The sequence below is a fragment of the Taudactylus pleione genome, unplaced genomic scaffold (genome assembly GCF_031769625.1).
Source record: "Taudactylus pleione unplaced genomic scaffold, aTauple2 ptg000085l, whole genome shotgun sequence".
Taxonomy (NCBI): domain Eukaryota; kingdom Metazoa; phylum Chordata; class Amphibia; order Anura; family Myobatrachidae; genus Taudactylus; species Taudactylus pleione.
Genome location: NW_028284487.1, coordinates 1,888,846 through 1,911,178, shown reverse-complemented (window position 1 = coordinate 1,911,178; position 22,333 = coordinate 1,888,846). Strand labels below are relative to the sequence as shown.

Genomic DNA, 22,333 nt, shown 5'->3' with positions numbered 1-22,333 from the left:
ATGTCAAATAAACCTGTACATATCTATTTCAAATGAACATTTTACAAAGTTTTTCAAGCTAATAATCTTTATATTTGAAAAAAATATGCATTATTTCTAGCAACTTGAACATTTGTATTCTAATTACATGAGATTTAACAAGATTGTCTTGCTATCTATTTTCTTGCCTTGTTATCAAGAGCTGCTTGCATATTTTGGTAAGACTTTGTAGAAATAAAATGCCTTTTAATGAAATAATTCAAGTATACTGCTTAAAAAAAACTTGTAGGATAACAAAAATACTACCATTCCAAATGTTAAATTTATCATCATTTTTGCTAAACTTGCAGATAAAAATTAGACATTTCTGTTTTCATTGAAAACAGATGATCTAAGAGTGAATGTTATAATACAACATAATATGATTGCAGCTTCTAATGTATTAACTTGATCACACCAATGCTCTGCAGCATTGGATGGTTGCTGGCATTGTCAGCTGAAAATTGAAGTACTGGGAAAAATGGCTACATGGAGATACTGGGTTAAGTGGCATCTTTTTCAATGGTTGGAAAACAGTAGTTAGAAATGATGCTACAATTCATATGTTAGCTTTAAATAGAAAAAAACGACACTTTGTTACCAATCTCTTTTACAATAACAAAATAAATTGAAACTTCTTTAGTTCTTTAATCAGTTGTTTGCTGTATTATGATATTTTTTATGGTTAAAAGCTAAATGATTTTAGGATAAAATGTATTCTCATTAGCAGAGAAAGAACAGAGTTTATAATTGAACAAACAACACATCTAACATTGGATATTAGTAGGAAAGGCTTCTTAAAAGTGGACCAGACTGAATAAGTTCAGTATTGACAAATCTGGTTTCACTGGGGATTGAACCCAGGACCTTCCATGAGTAAAGCAGATGTGATAACCCTTACACTATGAAACCAAGATGAGTGGACAATGGGTGGCCAAGTTTGTATGATCAGAAATGTGCATGATCACTTTGTTACCAATTTATTATACAATAACAAAATAAATTGAAACTTCTTTAGTTCTTTAATCAGTTGTTTGCTCTATTATGATAGTTTTTTATGGTTGAAAGCTAAATGTTTTTAAGATAAAATGTATTCTCATTAGCAGTGAAGAAACAGTTTGTAAGTGAACAAACAACATATTTCACATTGGGCAGTAGCAGGAAAGCCTTCCTTAAAGTATACCTGTTGGTATAAGTCATTAATAATAAATATGATTTCACTGGGGATTGAACCCAGGACCTTCTGCGTATAAAACTGATGTGATAATCACCACACTATGAAACCAAGATGGAGGCTGTTCTCACATGGTTGGTCAAACTTGCAAGATCAAAAATTTTAGTTAAAACTTAGTAAAGAGTAATGAGCACAATGTCAAATAAACCTGTACATATCTATTTCAAATGAACATTTTACAAAGTTTTTCAAGCTAATAATATTTATATTTGAAAAAAATATGCATTATTTCTAGCAACTTGAACATTTGTATTCTACTGACATGAGATTTAACAAGATTGTCTTGCTATCTATTTTCTTGCCTTGTTATCAAGAGCTGCTTGCATATTTTGGTAAGACTTTGTAGAAATAAAATGCCTTTTAATGAAATAATTCAAGTATACTGCTTAAAATAAACTTGTAGGATAACAAAAATACTACCATTCCAAATGTTAAATTTATCATCATTTTTGCTAAACTTGCAGATAAAAATTAGACATTTCTGTTTTCATTGAAAACAGATGATCTAAGAGTGAATGTTATAATACAACATAATATGATTGCAGCTTCTAATGTATTAACTTGATCACACCAACGCTCTGCAGCATTGGATGGTTGCTGGCATTGTCAGCTGAAAATTGAAGTACTGGGAAAAATGGCTACATGGAGATACTGGGTTGAGTGGCATCTTTTTCAATGGTTGGAAAACAGTAGTTAGAAATGATGCTACAATTCATATGTTAGCTTTAAATAGAAAAAAACGACACTTTGTTACCAATCTCTTTTACAATAACAAAATAAATTGAAACTTATTTAGTTCTTTAATCAGTTGTTTGCTGTATTATGATATTTTTTATGGTTAAAAGCTAAATGATTTTAGGATAAAATGTATACTCATTAGCAGACAAAGAACAGAGTTTATAATTGAACAAACAACACATCTAACAATGGATATTAGCAGGAAAGGCTTCTTAAAAGTGGACCAGATTGAATAAGTTCAGTATTGACAAATTTGGTTTTACTAGGGATTGAACCCAGGACCTTCCTTGAGTAAAGCAGATGTGATAACCCTTACACTATGAAACCAAGATGGGTGGATGATGGGTGGCCAAGTTTGTGTGATCACAAATGTGCATGATCACTTTGTTACCAATTTATTATACAATAACAAAATAAATTGAAACTTCTTTAGTTCTTTAATCAGTTGTTTGCTCTATTATGATAGTTTTTTAAGGTTGAAAGCTAAATGTTTTTAAGATAAAATGTATTCTCATTAGCAGTGAAGAAACAGTTTGTAAGTGAACAAACAACATATTTCACATTGGGCAGTAGCAGGAAAGCCTTCCTTAAAGTATACCTGTTGGTATAAGTCATTAATAATAAATATGATTTCACTGGGGATTGAACCCAGGACCTTCTGCGTATAAAACTGATGTGATAATCACCACACTATGAAACCAAGATGGAGGCTGTTCTCACATGGTTGGTCAAACTTGCAAGATCAAAAATTTTAGTTAAAACTTAGTAAAGAGTAATGAGCACAATGTCAAATAAACCTGTATATATCTATTTCAAGTGAACATTTTACAAAGTTTTTCAAGCTAATAATATTTATATTTGAAAAAAATATGCATTATTTCTAGCAACTTGAACATTTGTATTCTACTGACATGAGATTTAACAAGATTGTCTTGCTATCTATTTTCTTGCCTTGTTATCAAGAGCTGCTTGCATATTTTGGTAAGACTTTGTAGAAATAAAATGCCTTTTAATGAAATAATTCAAGTATACTGCTTAAAAAAAACTTGTATATTAACAAAAATACTACCATACCAAATGTTAAATTTATCATCATTTTTGCTAAACTTGCAGATAAAAATTAGACATTTCTGTTTTCATTGAAAACAGATGATCTAAGAGTGAATGTTATAATACAACATAATATGATTGCAGCTTCTAATGTATTAACTTGATCACACCAACGCTCTGCAGCATTGGATGGTTGCTGGCATTGTCAGCTGAAAATTGAAGTACTGGGAAAAATGGCTACATGGAGATACTGGGTTGAGTGGCATCTTTTTCAATGGTTGGAAAACAGTAGTTAGAAATGATGCTACAATTCATATGTTAGCTTTAAATAGAAAAAAATGACACTTTGTTACCAATCTCTTTTACAATAACAAAATAAATTGAAACTTCTTTAGTTCTTTAATCAGTTGTTTGCTATATTATGATATTTTTTATGGTTAAAAGCTAAATGATTTTAGGATAAAATGTATTCTCATTAGCAGAGAAAGAACAGAGTTTATAATTGAACAAACAACACATCTAACATTGGATATTAGTAGGAAAGGCTTCTTAAAAGTGGACCAGACTGAATAAGTTCAGTATTGACAATTCTGGTTTCACTGGGGATTGAACCCAGGACCTTCCATGAGTAAAGCAGATGTGATAACCCTTACACTATGAAACCAAGAAGAGTGGACAATGGGTGGCCAAGTTTGTATGATCAGAAATGTGCATGATCACTTTGTTACCAATTTATTATACAATAACAAAATAAATTGAAACTTCTTTAGTTCTTTAATCAGTAGTTTGCTCTATTATGATAGTTTTTTATGGTTGAAAGCTAAATGTTTTTAAGATAAAATGTATTCTCATTAGCAGTGAAGAAACAGTTTGTAAGTGAACAAACAACATATTTCACATTGGGCAGTAGCAGGAAAGCCTTCCTTAAAGTATACCTGTTGGTATAAGTCATTATTAATAAATTTGATTTCACTGGGGATTGAACCCAGGACCTTCTGCGTGTAAAGCAGATGTGATAACCACTACACTATGAAACCAAGATGGAGACTGCCCTCACATGGTTGGTCAAACTTGCAAGATCAAAAATTTTAGTTAAAACTTAGTAAAGAGTAATGAGCACAATGTCAAATAAACCTGTATATATCTATTTCAAATGAACATTTTACAAAGTTTTTCAAGCTAATAATATTTATATTTGAAAAAAATATGTATTATTTCTAGCAACTTGAACATTTGTATTCTACTGACATGAGATTTAACAAGATTGTCTTGCTATCTATTTTCTTGCCTTGTTATCAAGAGCTGCTTGCATATTTTGGTAAAACTTTGTAGAAATAAAATGCCTTTTAATGAAATAATTCAAGTATACTGCTTAAAAAAAACTTGTAGATTAACAAAAATACTACCATTCCAAATGTTAAATTTATCATCATTTTTGCTAAACTTGCAGATAAAAATTAGACATTTCTGTTTTCATTGAAAACAGATGACCTAAGAGTGAATGTTATAATACAACATAACATGATTGCAGCTTCTAATGCATTAACTTGATCACACCAACCCTCTGCAGCATTGGATGGTTACTGGCATTGTCAGGTGAAAATTGAAGTACTGGGAAAATGGCTACATGGAGATACTGGGTTGAGTGGCATCTTTTTCAAAGGTTGGGAAAACAGTAGTTAGAAATGATGCTACAATTCATATGTTAGCTTTAATTAGAAAAAAATGACACTGTTACCAATCTCTTTTACAATAACAAAATAAATTGAAACTTCTTTAGTTCTTTAATCAGTTGTTTGCTGTGTTATGATATTTTTTATGGTTAAAAGCTAAATGATTTTAGGATAAAATGTATTTTCATTAGCAGAGGAAGAACAGAGTTTATAATTGAACAAACAACACATCTAACATTGGATATTAGCAGGAAAGGCTTCTTAAAAGTGGACCAGATTGAATAAGTTCAGTATTGACAAATCTGGTTTCACTGGGGATTTAACCCAAGACCTTCCATGAGTAAAGCAGATGTGATAACCCTTACACTATGAAACCAAGATGGGTGGATGATGGGTGGCCAAGTTTGTATGATCACAAATGTGCATGATCACTTTGTTACCAATTTATTATACAATAACAAAATAAATTGAAACTTCTTTAGTTCTTTAATCAGTTGTTTGCTCTATTATGATAGTTTTTTAAGGTTGAAAGCTAAATGTTTTTAAGATAAAATGTATTCTCATTAGCAGTGAAGAAACAGTTTGTAAGTGAACAAACAACATATTTCACATTGGGCAGTAGCAGGAAAGCCTTCCTTAAAGAATACCTGTTGGTATAAGTCATTATTAATAAATATGATTTCACTGGGGATTGAACCCAGGACCTTCTGTGTGTAAAGCAGATGTGATAACTACTACACTATGAAACCAAGATGGAGGCTGTCCTCACATGGTTGGTCAAACTTGCAAGATCAAAAATTTTAGTTAAAACTTAGTAAATAGTAATGAGCACAATGACCAATAAACCTGTATATATCTATTTCAAATGAACATTTTACAAAGTTTTTCAAGCTAATAATATTTATATTTGAAAAAAATATGCATTATTTCTAGCAATTTGAACATTTGTATTCTACTGACATGAGATCTAACAAGATTGTCTTGCTATGTTTTTTCTTGTCTTGTTATCAAGAGCTGCTTGCATATTTTGGTAAGACTTTGTAGAAATAAAATGCCTTTTAATTACATAATTCAAGTATACTGCTAAAAAAAACTTGTAGATTAACAAAAATACTACCATTCCAAATGTTAAATTTATCATCATTTTTGCTAAACTTGCAGATAAAAATTAGTTGCTTATGTTTTCATTGAAAACAGATGACCTAAGAGTGAATGTTATAATACAACATAACATGATTGCAGCGTCTAATGTATTAACTTTATCACACCAACCCTCTGCAGCATTGGATGGTTACTGGCATTGTCAGGTGAAAATTAAAGTACTGGGAAAATGGCTACATGGAGATACTGGGTTGAGTGGCATCTTTTTCAAAGGTTGGGAAAACAGTAGTTAGAAATTATGCTACAATTCATATGTTAGCTTTAATTAGAAAAAAATGACACTGTTACCAATCTCTTTTACAATAACAAAATAAATTGAAACTTCTTTAGTTCTTTAATCAGTTGTTTGCTGTATTATGATATTTTTTATGGTTAAAAGCTAAATGATTTTAGGATAAAATGTGTTCTCATTAGCAGACAAAGAACAGAGTTTATAATTGAACAAACAACACATCTAACATTGGATATTAGCAGGAAAGGCTTCTTAAAAGTGGACCAGATTGAATAAGTTCAGTATTGACAAATCTGGTTTCACTGGGGATTGAGCCCAGGACCTTCCATGAGTGAAGCAGATGTGATAACCCTTACACTATGAAACCAAGATGAGTGGACAATGGGTGGCCAAGTTTGTATGATCACAAATGTGCATGATCACTTTGTTACCAATTTATTATACAATAACAAAATAAATTGAAACTTCTTTAGTTCTTTAATCAGTTTGCTCTATTATGATAGTTTTTTATGGTTGAAAGCTAAATGTTTTTAAGATAAAATGTATTCTCATTAGCAGTGAAGAAACAGTTTGTAAGTGAACAAACAACATATTTCACTTTGGGCAGTAGCAGGAAAGCCTTCCTTAAAGTATACCTGTTGGTATAAGTCATTATTAATAAATTTGATTTCACTGGGGATTGAACCCAGGACCTTCTGCGTGTAAAGCAGATGTGATAACCACTACACTATGAAACCAAGATGGAGGCTGCCCTCACATGGTTGGTCAAACTTGCAAGATCAAAAATTTTAGTTAAAACTTAGTAAAGAGTAATGAGCACAATGTCAAATAAACCTGTATATATCTATTTCAAATGAACATTTTACAAAGTTTTTCAAGCTAATAATATTTATATTTGAAAAAAATATGCATTATTTCTAGCAACTTGAACATTTGTATACTTCTGACATGAGATTTAGCAAGATTGTCTTGCTATGTATTTTCTTGCCTTGTTATCAAGAGCTGCTTGCATATTTTGGTAAGACTTTGTAGAAATAAAATGCCTTTTAATGACATAATTCAAGTATACTGCTTAAAAAAAACTTGTAGGATAACAAAAATACTACCATTCCAAATGTTAAATTTATCATCATTTTTGCTAAACTTGCAGATAAAAATTAGACATTTCTGTTTTCATTGAAAACAGATGATCTAAGAGTGAATGTTATAAAACAACATAATATGACTGCAGCTTCTAATGTATTAACTTGATCACACCAACGCTCTGCAGCATTGGATGGTTGCTGGCATTGTCAGCTGAAAATTGAAGTAATGGGAAAAATGGCTACATGGAGATACTGGGTTGAGTGGCATATTTTTCAATGGTTGGAAAACAGTAGTTAGAAATGATGCTACAATTCATATGTTAGCTTTAAATAGAAAAAAACGACACTTTGTTGCCAATCTCTTTTACAATAACAAAATAAATTGAAACTTCTTTAGTTCTTTAATCAGTTGTTTGCTGTATTATGATATTTTTTATGGTTAAAAGCTAAATGATTTTAGGATAAAATGTTTCTCATTAGCCGAGAAAGAACAGAGTTTATAATTGAACAAACAACACATCTAACAATGGATATTAGCAGGAAAGGCTTCTTAAAAGTGGACCAGATTGAATAAGTTCAGTATTGACAAATTTGGTTTCACTAGGGATTGAACCCAGGACCTTCCATGAGTAAAGCAGATGTGATAACCCTTACACTATGAAACCAAGATGGGTGGATGATGGGTGGCCAAGTTTGTGTGATCACAAATGTGCATGATCACTTTGTTACCAATTTATTATACAATAACAAAATAAATTTAAACTTCTTTAGTTCTTTAATCAGTTGTTTGCTCTATTATGATAGTTTTTTATGGTTGAAAGCTAAATGTTTTTAAGATAAAATGTATTCTCATTAGCAGTGAAGAAACAGTTTGTAAGTGAACAAACAACATATTTCACATTGGGCAATAGCAGGAAAGCCTTCCTTAAAGTATACCTGTTGGTATAAGTCATTAATAATAAATATGATTTCACTGGGGATTGAACCCAGGACCTTCTGCGTATAAAACTGATGTGATAATCACCACACTATGAAACCAAGATGGAGGCTGTTCTCACATGGTTGGTCAAACTTGCAAGATCAAAAATTTTAGTTAAAACTTAGTAAAGAGTAATGAGCACAATGTCAAATAAACCTGTACATATCTATTTCAAATGAACATTTTACAAAGTTTTTCAAGCTAATAATATTTATATTTGAAAAAAATATGCATTATTTCTAGCAACTTGAACATTTGTATTCTACTGACATGAGATTTAACAAGATTGTCTTGCTATCTATTTTCTTGCCTTGTTATCAAGAGCTGCTTGCATATTTTGGTAAGACTTTGTAGAAATAAAATGCCTTTTAATGAAATAATTCAAGTATACTGCTTAAAAAAAACTTGAAGGATAACAATAATACTACCATTCCAAATGTTAAATTTATCATCATTTTTGCTAAACTTGCAGATAAAAATTAGACATTTCTGTTTTCATTGAAAACAGATGATCTAAGAGTGAATGTTATAATACAACATAATATGATTGCAGCTTCTAATGTATTAATTTGATCACACCAACGCTCTGCAGCATTGGATGGTTGCTGGCATTGTCAGCTGAAAATTGAAGTACTGGGAAAAATGGCTACATGGAGATACTGGGTTGAGTGGCATCTTTTTCAATGGTTGGAAAACAGTAGTTAGAAATGATGCTACAATTCATATGTTAGCTTTAAATAGAAAAAAACGACACTTTGTTACCAATCTCTTTTACAATAACAAAATAAATTGAAACTTCTTTAGTTCTTTAATCAGTTGTTTGCTGTATTATGATATTTTTTATGGTTAAAAGCTAAATGATTTTAGGATAAAATGTATTCTCATTAGCAGAGAAAGAACAGAGTTTATAATTGAACAAACAACACATCTAACATTGGATATTAGTAGGAAAGGCTTCTTAAAAGTGGACGAGACTGAATAAGTTCAGTATTGACAAATCTGGTTTCACTGGGGATTGAACCCAGGACCTTCCATGAGTAAAGCAGATGTGATAACCCTTACACTATGAAACCAAGATGAGAGGACAATGGGTGGCCAAGTTTGTATGATCAGAAATGTGCATGATCACTTTGTTACCAATTTATTATACAATAACAAAATAAATTGAAACTTCTTTAGTTCTTTAATCAGTTGTTTGCTCTATTATGATAGTTTTTTATGGTTGAAAGCTAAATGTTTTTAAGATAAAATGTGTTCTCATTAGCAGTGAAGAAACAGTTTGTAAGTGAACAAACAACATATTTCACATTGGGCAGTAGCAGGAATGCCTTCCTTAAAGTATACCTGTTGGTATAAGTCATTATTAATAAATTTGATTTCACTGGGGATTGAACCCAGGACCTTCTGCGTGTAAAGCAGATGTGATAACCACTACACTATGAAACCAAGATGGAGGCTGCCCTCACATGGTTGGTCAAACTTGCAAGATCAAAAATTTTAGTTAAAACTTAGTAAAGAGTAATGAGCACAATGTCAAATAAACCTGTATATATCTATTTCAAATGAACATTTTACAAAGTTTTTCAAGCTAATAATATTTATATTTGAAAAAAAAATGCATTATTTCTAGCAACTTGAACATTTGTATTCTACTGACATGAGATTTAACAAGATTGTCTTGCTATCTATTTTCTTGCCTTGTTATCAAGAGCTGCTTGCATATTTTGGTAAGACTTTGTAGAAATAAAATGCCTTTTAATGACATAATTCAAGTATACTGCTTAAAAAAAACTTGTAGGATAACAAAAATACTACCATTCCAAATGTTAAATTTATCATCATTTTTGCTAAACTTGCAGATACAAATTAGACATTTCTGTTTTCATTGAAAACAGATGATCTAACAGTGAATGTTATAAAACAACATAATATGACTGCAGCTTCTAATGTATTAACTTGATCACACCAACGCTCTGCAGCATTGGATGGTTGCTGGCATTGTCAGCTGAAAATTGAAGTACTGGGAAAAATGGCTACATGGAGATACTGGGTTGAGTGGCATATTTTTCAATGGTTGGAAAACAGTTGTTAGAAATGATGCTACAATTCATATGTTAGCTTTAAATAGAAAAAAACGACACTTTGCTGCCAATCTCTTTTACAATAACAAAATAAATTGAAACTTCTTTAGTTCTTTAATCAGTTGTTTGCTGTATTATGATATTTTTTATGGTTAAAAGCTAAATGATTTTAGGATAAAATGTTTTCTCATTAGCCGAGAAAGAACAGAGTTTATAATTGAACAAACAACACATCTAATAATGGATATTAGCAGGAAAGGCTTCTTAAAAGTGGACCAGTTTGAATAAGTTCAGTATTGACAAATTTGGTTTCACTAGGGATTGAACCCAGGACCTTCCATGAGTAAAGCAGATGTGATAACCCTTACACTATGAAACCAAGATGGGTGGATGATGGGTGGCCAAGTTTGTGTGATCACAAATGTGCATGATCACTTTGTTACCAATTTATTATACAATAACAAAATAAATTGAAACTTCTTTAGTTCTTTAATCAGTTGTTTGCTCTATTATGATAGTTTTTTATGGTTGAAAGCTAAATATTTTTAAGATAAAATGTATTCTCATTAGCAGTGAAGAAACAGTTTGTAAGTGAACAAACAACATATTTCACATTGGGCAGTAGCAGGAAAGCCTTCCTTAAAGTATACCTGTTGGTATAAGTCATTAATAATAAATATGATTTCACTGGGGATTGAACCCAGGACCTTCTGCGTATAAAACTGATGTGATAATCACCACACTATGAAACCAAGATGGAGGCTGTTCTCACATGGTTGGTCAAACTTGCAAGATCAAAAATTTTAGTTAAAACTTAGTAAATAGTAATGAGCACAATGTCAAATAAACCTGTACATATCTATTTCAAATGAACATTTTACAAAATTTTTCAAGCTAATAATATTTATATTTGAAAAAAATATGCATTATTTCTAGCAACTTGAACATTTGTATTCTACTGACATGAGATTTAACAAGATTGTCTTGCTATCTATTTTCTTGCCTTGTTATCAAGAGCTGCTTGCATATTTTGGTAAGACTTTGTAGATATAAAATGCCTTTTAATGAAATAATTCAAGTATACTGCTTAAAAAAAACTTGTAGGATAACAAAAATACTACCATTCCAAATGTTAAATTTATCATCATTTTTGCTAAACTTGCAGATAAAAATTAGACATTTCTGTTTTCATTGAAAACAGATGATCTAAGAGTGAATGTTATAATACAACATAATATGATTGCAGCTTCTAATGTATTAATTTGATCACACCAACGCTCTGCAGCATTGGATGGTTGCTGGCATTGTCAGCTGAAAATTGAAGTACTGGGAAAAATGGCTACATGGAGATACTGGGTTGAGTGGCATCTTTTTCAATGGTTGGAAAACAGTAGTTAGAAATGATGCTACAATTCATATGTTAGCTTTAAATAGAAAAAAACGACACTTTGTTACCAATCTCTTTTACAATAACAAAATAAATTGAAACTTCTTTAGTTCTTTAATCAGTTGTTTGCTGTATTATGATATTTTTTATGGTTCAAAGCTAAATGATTTTAGGATAAAATGTATTCTCATTAGCAGAGAAAGAACAGAGTTTATAATTGAACAAACAACACATCTAACATTGGATATTAGTAGGAAAGGCTTCTTAAAAGTGGACGAGACTGAATAAGTTCAGTTTTGACAAATCTGGTTTCACAGAGGATTGAACCCAGGACCTTCCATGAGTAAAGCAGATGTGATAACCCTTACACTATGAAACCAAGATGAGTGGACAATGGGTGGCCAAGTTTGTATGATCAGAAATGTGCATGATCACTTTGTTACCAATTTATTATACAATAACAAAATAAATTGAAACTTCTTTAGTTCTTTAATCAGTTGTTTGCTCTATTATGATAGTTTTTTATGGTTGAAAGCTAAATGTTTTTAAGATAAAATGTATTCTCATTAGCAGTGAAGAAACAGTTTGTAAGTGAACAAACAACATATTTCACATTGGGCAGTAGCAGGAAAGCCTTCCTTAAAGTATACCTGTTGGTATAAGTCATTATTAATAAATTTGATTTCACTGGGGATTGAACCCAGGACCTTCTGCGTGTAAAGCAGATGTGATAACCACTACACTATGAAACCAAGATGGAGGCTGCCCTCACATGGTTGGTCAAACTTGCAAGATCAAAAATTTTAGTTAAAACTTAGTAAAGAGTAATGAGCACAATGTCAAATAAACCTGTATATATCTATTTCAAATGAACATTTTACAAAGTTTTTCAAGCTAATAATATTTATATTTGAAAAAAAAATGCATTATTTCTAGCAACTTGAACATTTGTATTCTACTGACATGAGATTTAACAAGATTGTCTTGCTATCTATTTTCTTGCCTTGTTATCAAGAGCTGCTTGCATATTTTGGTAAGACTTTTTAGAAATAAAATGCCTTTTAATGACATAATTCAAGTATACTGCTTAAAAAAAACTTGTAGGATAACAAAAATACTACCATTCCAAATGTTAAATTTATCATCATTTTTGCTAAACTTGCAGATAAAAATTAGACATTTCTGTTTTCATTGAAAACAGATGATCTAACAGTGAATGTTATAAAACAACATAATATGACTGCAGCTTCTAATGTATTAACTTGATCACACCAACGCTCTGCAGCATTGGATGGTTGCTGGCATTGTCAGCTGAAAATTGAAGTACTGGGAAAAATGGCTACATGGAGATACTGGGTTGAGTGGCATATTTTTCAATGGTTGGAAAACAGTAGTTAGAAATGATGCTACAATTCATATGTTAGCTTTAAATAGAAAAAAACGACACTTTGCTGCCAATCTCTTTTACAATAACAAAATAAATTGAAACTTCTTTAGTTCTTTAATCAGTTGTTTGCTGTATTATGATATTTTTTATGGTTAAAAGCTAAATGATTTTAGGATAAAATGTATTCTCATTAGCAGAGAAAGAACAGAGTTTATAATTGAACAAACAACACATCTAACATTGGATATTAGTAGGAAAGGCTTCTTAAAAGTGGACCAGACTGAATAAGTTCAGTATTGACAAATCTGTTTTCACTGGGGATTGAACCCAGGACCTTCCATGAGTAAAGCAGATGTGATAACCCTTACACTATGAAACCAAGATGAGTGGACAATGGGTGGCCAAGTTTGTATGATCAGAAATGTGCATGATCACTTTGTTACCAATTTATTATACAATAACAAAATAAATTGAAACTTCTTTAGTTCTTTAATCAGTTGTTTGCTCTATTATGATAGTTTTTTATGGTTGAAAGCTAAATGTTTTTAAGATAAAATGTATTCTCATTAGCAGTGAAGAAACAGTTTGTAAGTGAACAAACAACATATTTCACATTGGGCAGTAGCAGGAATGCCTTCCTTAAAGTATACCTGTTGGTATAAGTCATTATTAATAAATTTGATTTCACTGGGGATTGAACCCAGGACCTTCTGCGTGTAAAGCAGATGTGATAACCACTACACTATGAAACCAAGATGGAGGCTGCCCTCACATGGTTGGTCAAACTTGCAAGATCAAAAATTTTAGTTAAAACTTAGTAAAGAGTAATGAGCACAATGTCAAATAAACCTGTATATATCTATTTCAAATGAACATTTTACAAAGTTTTTCAAGCTAATAATATTTATATTTGAAAAAAAAATGCATTATTTCTAGCAACTTGAACATTTGTATTCTACTGACATGAGATTTAACAAGATTGTCTTGCTATCTATTTTCTTGCCTTGTTATCAAGAGCTGCTTGCATATTTTGGTAAGACTTTGTAGAAATAAAATGCCTTTTAATGACATAATTCAAGTATACTGCTTAAAAAAAACTTGTAGGATATCAAAAATACTACCATTCCAAATGTTAAATTTATCATCATTTTTGCTAAACTTGCAGATAAAAATTAGACATTTCTGTTTTCATTGAAAACAGATGATCTAACAGTGAATGTTATAAAACAACATAATATGACTGCAGCTTCTAATGTATTAACTTGATCACACCAACGCTCTGCAGCATTGGATGGTTGCTGGCATTGTCAGCTGAAAATTGAAGTACTGGGAAAAATGGCTACATGGAGATACTGGGTTGAGTGGCATATTTTTCAATGGTTGGAAAACAGTAGTTAGAAATGATGCTACAATTCATATGTTAGCTTTAAATAGAAAAAAACGACACTTTGCTGCCAATCTCTTTTACAATAACAAAATAAATTGAAACTTCTTTAGTTCTTTAATCAGTTGTTTGCTGTATTATGATATTTTTTATGGTTAAAAGCTAAATGATATTAGGATAAAATGTTTTCTCATTAGCCGAGAAAGAACAGAGTTTATAATTGAACAAACAACACATCTAACAATGGATATTAGCAGGAAAGGCTTCTTAAAAGTGGACCAGTTTGAATAAGTTCAGTATTGACAAATTTGGTTTCACTAGGGATTGAACCCAGGACCTTCCATGAGTAAAGCAGATGTGATAACCCTTACACTATGAAACCAAGATGGGTGGATGATGGGTGGCCAAGTTTGTGTGATCACAAATGTGCATGATCACTTTGTTACCAATTTATTATACAATAACAAAATAAATTGAAACTTCTTTAGTTCTTTAATCAGTTGTTTGCTCTATTATGATAGTTTTTTATGGTTGAAAGCTAAATGTTTTTAAGATAAAATGTATTCTCATTAGCAGTGAAGAAACAGTTTGTAAGTGAACAAACAACATATTTCACATTGGGCAGTAGCAGGAAAGCCTTCCTTAAAGTATACCTGTTGGTATAAGTCATTAATAATAAATATGATTTCACTGGGGATTGAACCCAGGACCTTCTGCGTATAAAACTGATGTGATAATCACCACACTATGAAACCAAGATGGAGGCTGTTCTCACATGGTTGGTCAAACTTGCAAGATCAAAAATTTTAGTTAAAACTTAGTAAAGAGTAATGAGCACAATGTCAAATAAACCTGTACATATCTATGTCAAATGAACATTTTACAAAATTTTTCAAGCTAATAATATTTATATTTGAAAAAAATATGCATTATTTCTAGCAACTTGAACATTTGTATTCTACTGACATGAGATTTAACAAGATTGTCTTGCTATCTATTTTCTTGCCTTGTTATCAAGAGCTGCTTGCATATTTTGGTAAGACTTTGTAGAAATAAAATGCCTTTTAATGAAATAATTCAAGTATACTGCTTAAAAAAAACTTGTAGGATAACAAAAATACTACCATTCCAAATGTTAAATTTATCATCATTTTTGCTAAACTTGCAGATAAAAATTAGACATTTCTGTTTTCATTGAAAACAGATGATCTAAGAGTGAATGTTATAATACAACATAATATGATTGCAGCTTCTAATGTATTAATTTGATCACACCAACGCTCTGCAGCATTGGATGGTTGCTGGCATTGTCAGCTGAAAATTGAAGTACTGGGAAAAATGGCTACATGGAGATACTGGGTTGAGTGGCATCTTTTTCAATGGTTGGAAAACAGTAGTTAGAAATGATGCTACAATTCATATGTTAGCTTTAAATAGAAAAAAACGACACTTTGTTACCAATCTCTTTTACAATAACAAAATAAATTGAAACTTCTTTAGTTCTTTAATCAGTTGTTTGCTGTATTATGATATTTTTTATGGTTCAAAGCTAAATGATTTTAGGATAAAATGTATTCTCATTAGCAGAGAAAGAACAGAGTTTATAATTGAACAAACAACACATCTAACATTGGATATTAGTAGGAAAGGCTTCTTAAAAGTGGACGAGACTGAATAAGTTCAGTTTTGACAAATCTGGTTTCACAGAGGATTGAACCCAGGACCTTCCATGAGTAAAGCAGATGTGATAACCCTTACACTATGAAACCAAGATGAGTGGACAATGGGTGGCCAAGTTTGTATGATCAGAAATGTGCATGATCACTTTGTTACCAATTTATTATACAATAACAAAATAAATTGAAACTTCTTTAGTTCTTTAATCAGTTGTTTGCTCTATTATGATAGTTTTTTATGGTTGAAAGCTAAATGTTTTTAAGATAAAATGTATTCTCATTAGCAGTGAAGAAACAGTTTGTAAGTGAACAAACAACATATTTCACATTGGGCAGTAGCAGGAAAGCCTTCCTTAAAGTATACCTGTTGGTATAAGTCATTATTAATAAATTTGATTTCACTGGGGATTGAACCCAGGACCTTCTGCGTGTAAAGCAGATGTGATAACCACTACACTATGAAACCAAGATGGAGGCTGCCCTCACATGGTTGGTCAAACTTGCAAGATCAAAAATTTTAGTTAAAACTTAGTAAAGAGTAATGAGCACAATGTCAAATAAACCTGTATATATCTATTTCAAATGAATATTTTACAAAGTTTTTCAAGCTAATAATATTTATATTTGAAAAAAAAATGCATTATTTCTAGCAACTTGAACATTTGTATTCTACTGACATGAGATTTAACAAGATTGTCTTGCTATCTATTTTCTTGCCTTGTTATCAAGAGCTGCTTGCATATTTTGGTAAGACTTTGTAGAAATAAAATGCCTTTTAATGACATAATTCAAGTATACTGCTTAAAAAAAACTTGTAGGATAACAAAAATACTACCATTCCAAATGTTAAATTTATCATCATTTTTGCTAAACTTGCAGATAAAAATTAGACATTTCTGTTTTCATTGAAAACAGATGATCTAACAGTGAATGTTATAAAACAACATAATATGACTGCAGCTTCTAATGTATTAACTTGATCACACCAACGCTCTGCAGCATTGGATGGTTGCTGGCATTGTCAGCTGAAAATTGAAGTACTGGGAAAAATGGCTACATGGAGATACTGGGTTGAGTGGCATATTTTTCAATGGTTGGAAAACAGTAGTTAGAAATGATGCTACAATTCATATGTTAGCTTTAAATAGAAAAAAACGACACTTTGCTGCCAATCTCTTTTACAATAACAAAATAAATTGAAACTTCTTTAGTTCTTTAATCAGTTGTTTGCTGTATTATGATATTTTTTATGGTTAAAAGCTAAATGATTTTAGGATAAAATGTTTTCTCATTAGCCGAGAAAGAACAGAGTTTATAATTGAACAAACAACACATCTAACAATGGATATTAGCAGGAAAGGCTTCTTAAAAGTGGACCAGTTTGAATAAGTTCAGTATTGACAAATTTGGTTTCACTAGGGATTGAACCCAGGACCTTCCATGAGTAAAGCAGATGTGATAACCCTTACACTATGAAACCAAGATGGGTGGATGATGGGTGGCCAAGTTTGTGTGATCACAAATGTGCATGATCACTTTGTTACCAATTTATTATACAATAACAAAATAAATTGAAACTTCTTTAGTTCTTTAATCAGTTGTTTGCTCTATTATGATAGTTTTTTATGGTTGAAAGCTAAATGTTTTTAAGATAAAATGTATTCTCATTAGCAGTGAAGAAACAGTTTGTAAGTGAACAAACAACATATTTCACATTGGGCAGTAGCAGGAAAGCCTTCCTTAAAGTATACCTGTTGGTATAAGTCATTAATAATAAATATGATTTCACTGGGGATTGAACCCAGGACCTTCTGCGTATAAAACTGATGTGATAATCACCACACTATGAAACCAAGATGGAGGCTGTTCTCACATGGTTGGTCAAACTTGCAAGATCAAAAATTTTAGTCAAAACTTAGTAAAGAGTAATGAGCACAATGTCAAATAAACCTGTACATATCTATTTCAAATGAACATTTTACAAAATTTTTCAAGCTAATAATATTTATATTTGAAAAAAATATGCATTATTTCTAGCAACTTGAACATTTGTATTCTACTGACATGAGATTTAACAAGATTGTCTTGCTATCTATTTTCTTGCCTTGTTATCAAGAGCTGCTTGCATATTTTGGTAAGACTTTGTAGAAATAAAATGCCTTTTAATGAAATAATTCAAGTATACTGCTTAAAAAAAACTTGTAGGATAACAAAAATACTACCATTCCAAATGTTAAATTTATCATCATTTTTGCTAAACTTGCAGATAAAAATTAGACATTTCTGTTTTCATTGAAAACAGATGATCTAAGAGTGAATGTTATAATACAACATAATATGATTGCAGCTTCTAATGTATTAATTTGATCACACCAACGCTCTGCAGCATTGGATGGTTGCTGGCATTGTCAGCTGAAAATTGAAGTACTGGGAAAAATGGCTACATGGAGATACTGGGTTGAGTGGCATCTTTTTCAATGGTTGGAAAACAGTAGTTAGAAATGATGCTACAATTCATATGTTAGCTTTAAATAGAAAAAAACGACACTTTGTTACCAATCTCTTTTACAATAACAAAATAAATTGAAACTTCTTTAGTTCTTTAATCAGTTGTTTGCTGTATTATGATATTTTTTATGGTTCAAAGCTAAATGATTTTAGGATAAAATGTATTCTCATTAGCAGAGAAAGAACAGAGTTTATAATTGAACAAACAACACATCTAACATTGGATATTAGTAGGAAAGGCTTCTTAAAAGTGGACGAGACTGAATAAGTTCAGTTTTGACAAATCTGGTTTCACAGAGGATTGAACCCAGGACCTTCCATGAGTAAAGCAGATGTGATAACCCTTACACTATGAAACCAAGATGAGTGGACAATGGGTGGCCAAGTTTGTATGATCAGAAATGTGCATGATCACTTTGTTACCAATTTATTATACAATAACAAAATAAATTGAAACTTCTTTAGTTCTTTAATCAGTTGTTTGCTCTATTATGATAGTTTTTTATGGTTGAAAGCTAAATGTTTTTAAGATAAAATGTATTCTCATTAGCAGTGAAGAAACAGTTTGTAAGTGAACAAACAACATATTTCACATTGGGCAGTAGCAGGAAAGCCTTCCTTAAAGTATACCTGTTGGTATAAGTCATTATTAATAAATTTGATTTCACTGGGGATTGAACCCAGGACCTTCTGCGTGTAAAGCAGATGTGATAACCACTACACTATGAAACCAAGATGGAGGCTGCCCTCACATGGTTGGTCAAACTTGCAAGATCAAAAATTTTAGTTAAAACTTAGTAAAGAGTAATGAGCACAATGTCAAATAAACCTGTATATATCTATTTCAAATGAACATTTTACAAAGTTTTTCAAGCTAATAATATTTATATTTGAAAAAAATATGCATTATTTCTAGCAACTTGAACATTTGTATTCTACTGACATGAGATTTAACAAGATTGTCTTGCTATCTATTTTCTTGCCTTGTTATCAAGAGCTGCTTGCATATTTTGGTAAGACTTTGTAGAAATAAAATGCCTTTTAATGAAATAATTCAAGTATACTGCTTAAAAAAAACTTGTAGATTAACAAAAATACTACCATTCCAAATGTTAAATTTATCATCATTTTTGCTAAACTTGCAGATAAAAAATAGACATTTCTGTTTTCATTGAAAACAGATGACCTAAGAGTGAATGTTATAATACAACATAACATGAATGCAGCTTCTAATGCATTAACTTGATCACACCAACCCTCTGCAGCATTGGATGGTTACTGGCATTGTCAGGTGAAAATTGAAGTACTGGGAAAATGGCTACATGGAGATACTGGGTTGAGTGGCATCTTTTTCAAAGGTTGGGAAAACAGTAGTTAGAAATGATGCTACAATTCATATGTTAGCTTTAATTAGAAAAAAATGACACTGTTACCAATCTCTTTTACAATAACAAAATAAGTTGAAACTTCTTTAGTTCTTTAATCAGTTGTTTGCTGTGTTATGATATTTTTTATGGTTAAAAGCTAAATGATTTTAGGATAAAATGTATTTTCATTTGCAAAGAAAGAACAGAGATTATAATTGAACAAACAACACATCTAACATTGGATATTAGCAGGAAAGGCTTCTTAAAAGTGGACCAGATTGAATAAGTTCAGTACTGACAAATCTGGTTTCACTGGGGATTTAACCCAAGACCTTCCATGAGTAAAGCAGATGTGATAACCCTTACACTATGAAACCAAGATGGGTGGATGATGGGTGGCCAAGTTTGTATGATCACAAATGTGCATGATCACTTTGTTACCAATTTATTATACAATAACAAAATAAATTTAAACTTCTTTAGTTCTTTAATCAGTTGTTTGCTCAATTATGATAGTTTTTTAAGGTTGAAAGCTAAATGTTTTTAAGATAAAATGTATTCTCATTAGCAGTGAAGAAACAGTTTGTAAGTGAACAAACAACATATTTCACATTGGGCAGTAGCAGGAAAGCCTTCCTTAAAGAATACCTGTTGGTATAAGTCATTATTAATAAATATGATTTCACTGGGGATTGAACCCAGGACCTTCTGTGTGTAAAACAGATATGATAACTACTACACTATGAAACCAAGATGGAGGCTGTCCTCACATGGTTGGTCAAACTTGCAAGATCAAAAATTTTAGTTAAAACTTAGTAAATAGTAATGAGCACAATGTCCAATAAACCTGTATATATCTATTTCAAATGAACATTTTACAAAGTTTTTCAAGCTAATAATATTTATATTTGAAAAAAATATGCATTATTTCTAGCAACTTGAACATTTGTATTCTACTGACATGAGATTTAACAAGATTGTCTTGCTATGTTTTTTCTTGCCTTGTTATCAAGAGCTGCTTGCATATTTTGGTAAGACTTTGTAGAAATAAAATGCCTTTTAATGACATAATTCAAGTATACTGCTTAAAAAAACTTGTAGATTAACAAAAATACTACCATTCCAAATGTTAAATTTATCATCATTTTTGCTAAACTTGCAGATAAAAATTAGTCGTTTCTGTTTTCATTGAAAACAGATGACCTAAGAGTGAATGTTATAATACAACATAACATGATTGCAGCTTCTAATGTATTAACTTGATCACACCAACCCTCTGCAGCATTGGATGGTTACTGGCATTGTCAGCTGAAAATTGAAGTACTGGGAAAATGGCTACATGGAGATACTGGGTTGAGTGGCATCTTTTTCAAAGGTTGGGAAAACAGTAGTTAGAAATGATGCTACAATTCATATGTTAGCTTTAATTAGAAAAAAATGACACTGTTACCAATCTCTTTTACAATAACAAAATAAATTGAAACTTATTTAGTTCTTTAATCAGTTGTTTGCTGTATTATGATATTTTTTATGGTTAAAAGCTAAATGATTTTAGGATAAAATGTATTCTCATTAGCAGACAAAGAACAGAGTTTATAATTGAACAAACAACACATCTAACAATGGATATTAGCAGGAAAGGCTTCTTAAAAGTGGACCAAATTGAATAAGTTCAGTATTGACAAATTTGGTTTCACTAGGGATTGAACCCAGGACCTTCCATGAGTAAAGCAGATGTGATAACCCTTACACTATGAAACCAAGATGGGTGGATGATGGGTGGCCAAGTTTGTGTGATCACAAATGTGCATGATCACTTTGTTACCAATTTATTATACAATAACAAAATAAATTGAAACTTCTTTAGTTCTTTAATCAGTTGTTTGCTCTATTATGATAGTTTTTTATGGTTGAAAGCTAAATGTTTTTAAGATAAAATGCATTCTCATTAGCAGTGAAGAAACAGTTTGTAAGTGAACAAACAACATATTTCACATTGGGCAGTAGCAGGAAAGCCTTCCTTAAAGTATACCTGTTGGTATAAGTCATTAATAATAAATATGATTTCACTGGGGATTGAACCCAGGACCTTCTGCATATAAAACTGATGTGATAATCACCACACTATGAAACCAAGATGGAGGCTGTTCTCACATGGTTGGTCAAACTTGCAAGATCAAAAATTTTAGTTAAAACTTAGTAAAGAGTAATGAGCACAATGTCAAATAAACCTGTATATATCTATTTCAAATGAACATTTTACAAAGTTTTTCAAGCTAATAATATTTATATTTGAAAAAAATATGCATTATTTCTAGCAACTTGAACATTTGTATTCTACTGACATGAGATTTAACAAGATTGTCTTGCTAT

The 22,333-nt window shown here is 31.0% G+C and overlaps 9 non-coding genes across 9 annotated transcripts; all 9 read right to left on the bottom strand.

Moving 5' to 3' along the window:
• Window positions 1-4,004: 4,004 nt before the first annotated feature.
• On the bottom strand, window positions 4,005-4,077 carry TRNAV-UAC (transfer RNA valine (anticodon UAC)). Its single transcript has one exon. It is a non-coding gene; the product is annotated as a tRNA-Val (tRNA).
• Window positions 4,078-5,389: 1,312 nt separating this feature from the next.
• TRNAV-UAC (transfer RNA valine (anticodon UAC)) lies at window positions 5,390-5,462 on the bottom strand. Its single transcript has one exon. It is a non-coding gene; the product is annotated as a tRNA-Val (tRNA).
• A 1,308-nt stretch (window positions 5,463-6,770) lies between these two features.
• On the bottom strand, window positions 6,771-6,843 carry TRNAV-UAC (transfer RNA valine (anticodon UAC)). Its single transcript has one exon. It is a non-coding gene; the product is annotated as a tRNA-Val (tRNA).
• A 2,700-nt stretch (window positions 6,844-9,543) lies between these two features.
• TRNAV-UAC (transfer RNA valine (anticodon UAC)) lies at window positions 9,544-9,616 on the bottom strand. The gene has a single exon. It is a non-coding gene; the product is annotated as a tRNA-Val (tRNA).
• A 2,701-nt stretch (window positions 9,617-12,317) lies between these two features.
• Window positions 12,318-12,390, bottom strand: TRNAV-UAC (transfer RNA valine (anticodon UAC)). Its single transcript has one exon. It is a non-coding gene; the product is annotated as a tRNA-Val (tRNA).
• A 1,314-nt stretch (window positions 12,391-13,704) lies between these two features.
• On the bottom strand, window positions 13,705-13,777 carry TRNAV-UAC (transfer RNA valine (anticodon UAC)). Its single transcript has one exon. It is a non-coding gene; the product is annotated as a tRNA-Val (tRNA).
• Window positions 13,778-16,478: 2,701 nt separating this feature from the next.
• On the bottom strand, window positions 16,479-16,551 carry TRNAV-UAC (transfer RNA valine (anticodon UAC)). Its single transcript has one exon. It is a non-coding gene; the product is annotated as a tRNA-Val (tRNA).
• A 2,701-nt stretch (window positions 16,552-19,252) lies between these two features.
• On the bottom strand, window positions 19,253-19,325 carry TRNAV-UAC (transfer RNA valine (anticodon UAC)). Its single transcript has one exon. It is a non-coding gene; the product is annotated as a tRNA-Val (tRNA).
• A 1,312-nt stretch (window positions 19,326-20,637) lies between these two features.
• TRNAV-UAC (transfer RNA valine (anticodon UAC)) lies at window positions 20,638-20,710 on the bottom strand. The gene has a single exon. It is a non-coding gene; the product is annotated as a tRNA-Val (tRNA).
• Between the last annotated feature and the right edge of the window lie 1,623 nt (window positions 20,711-22,333).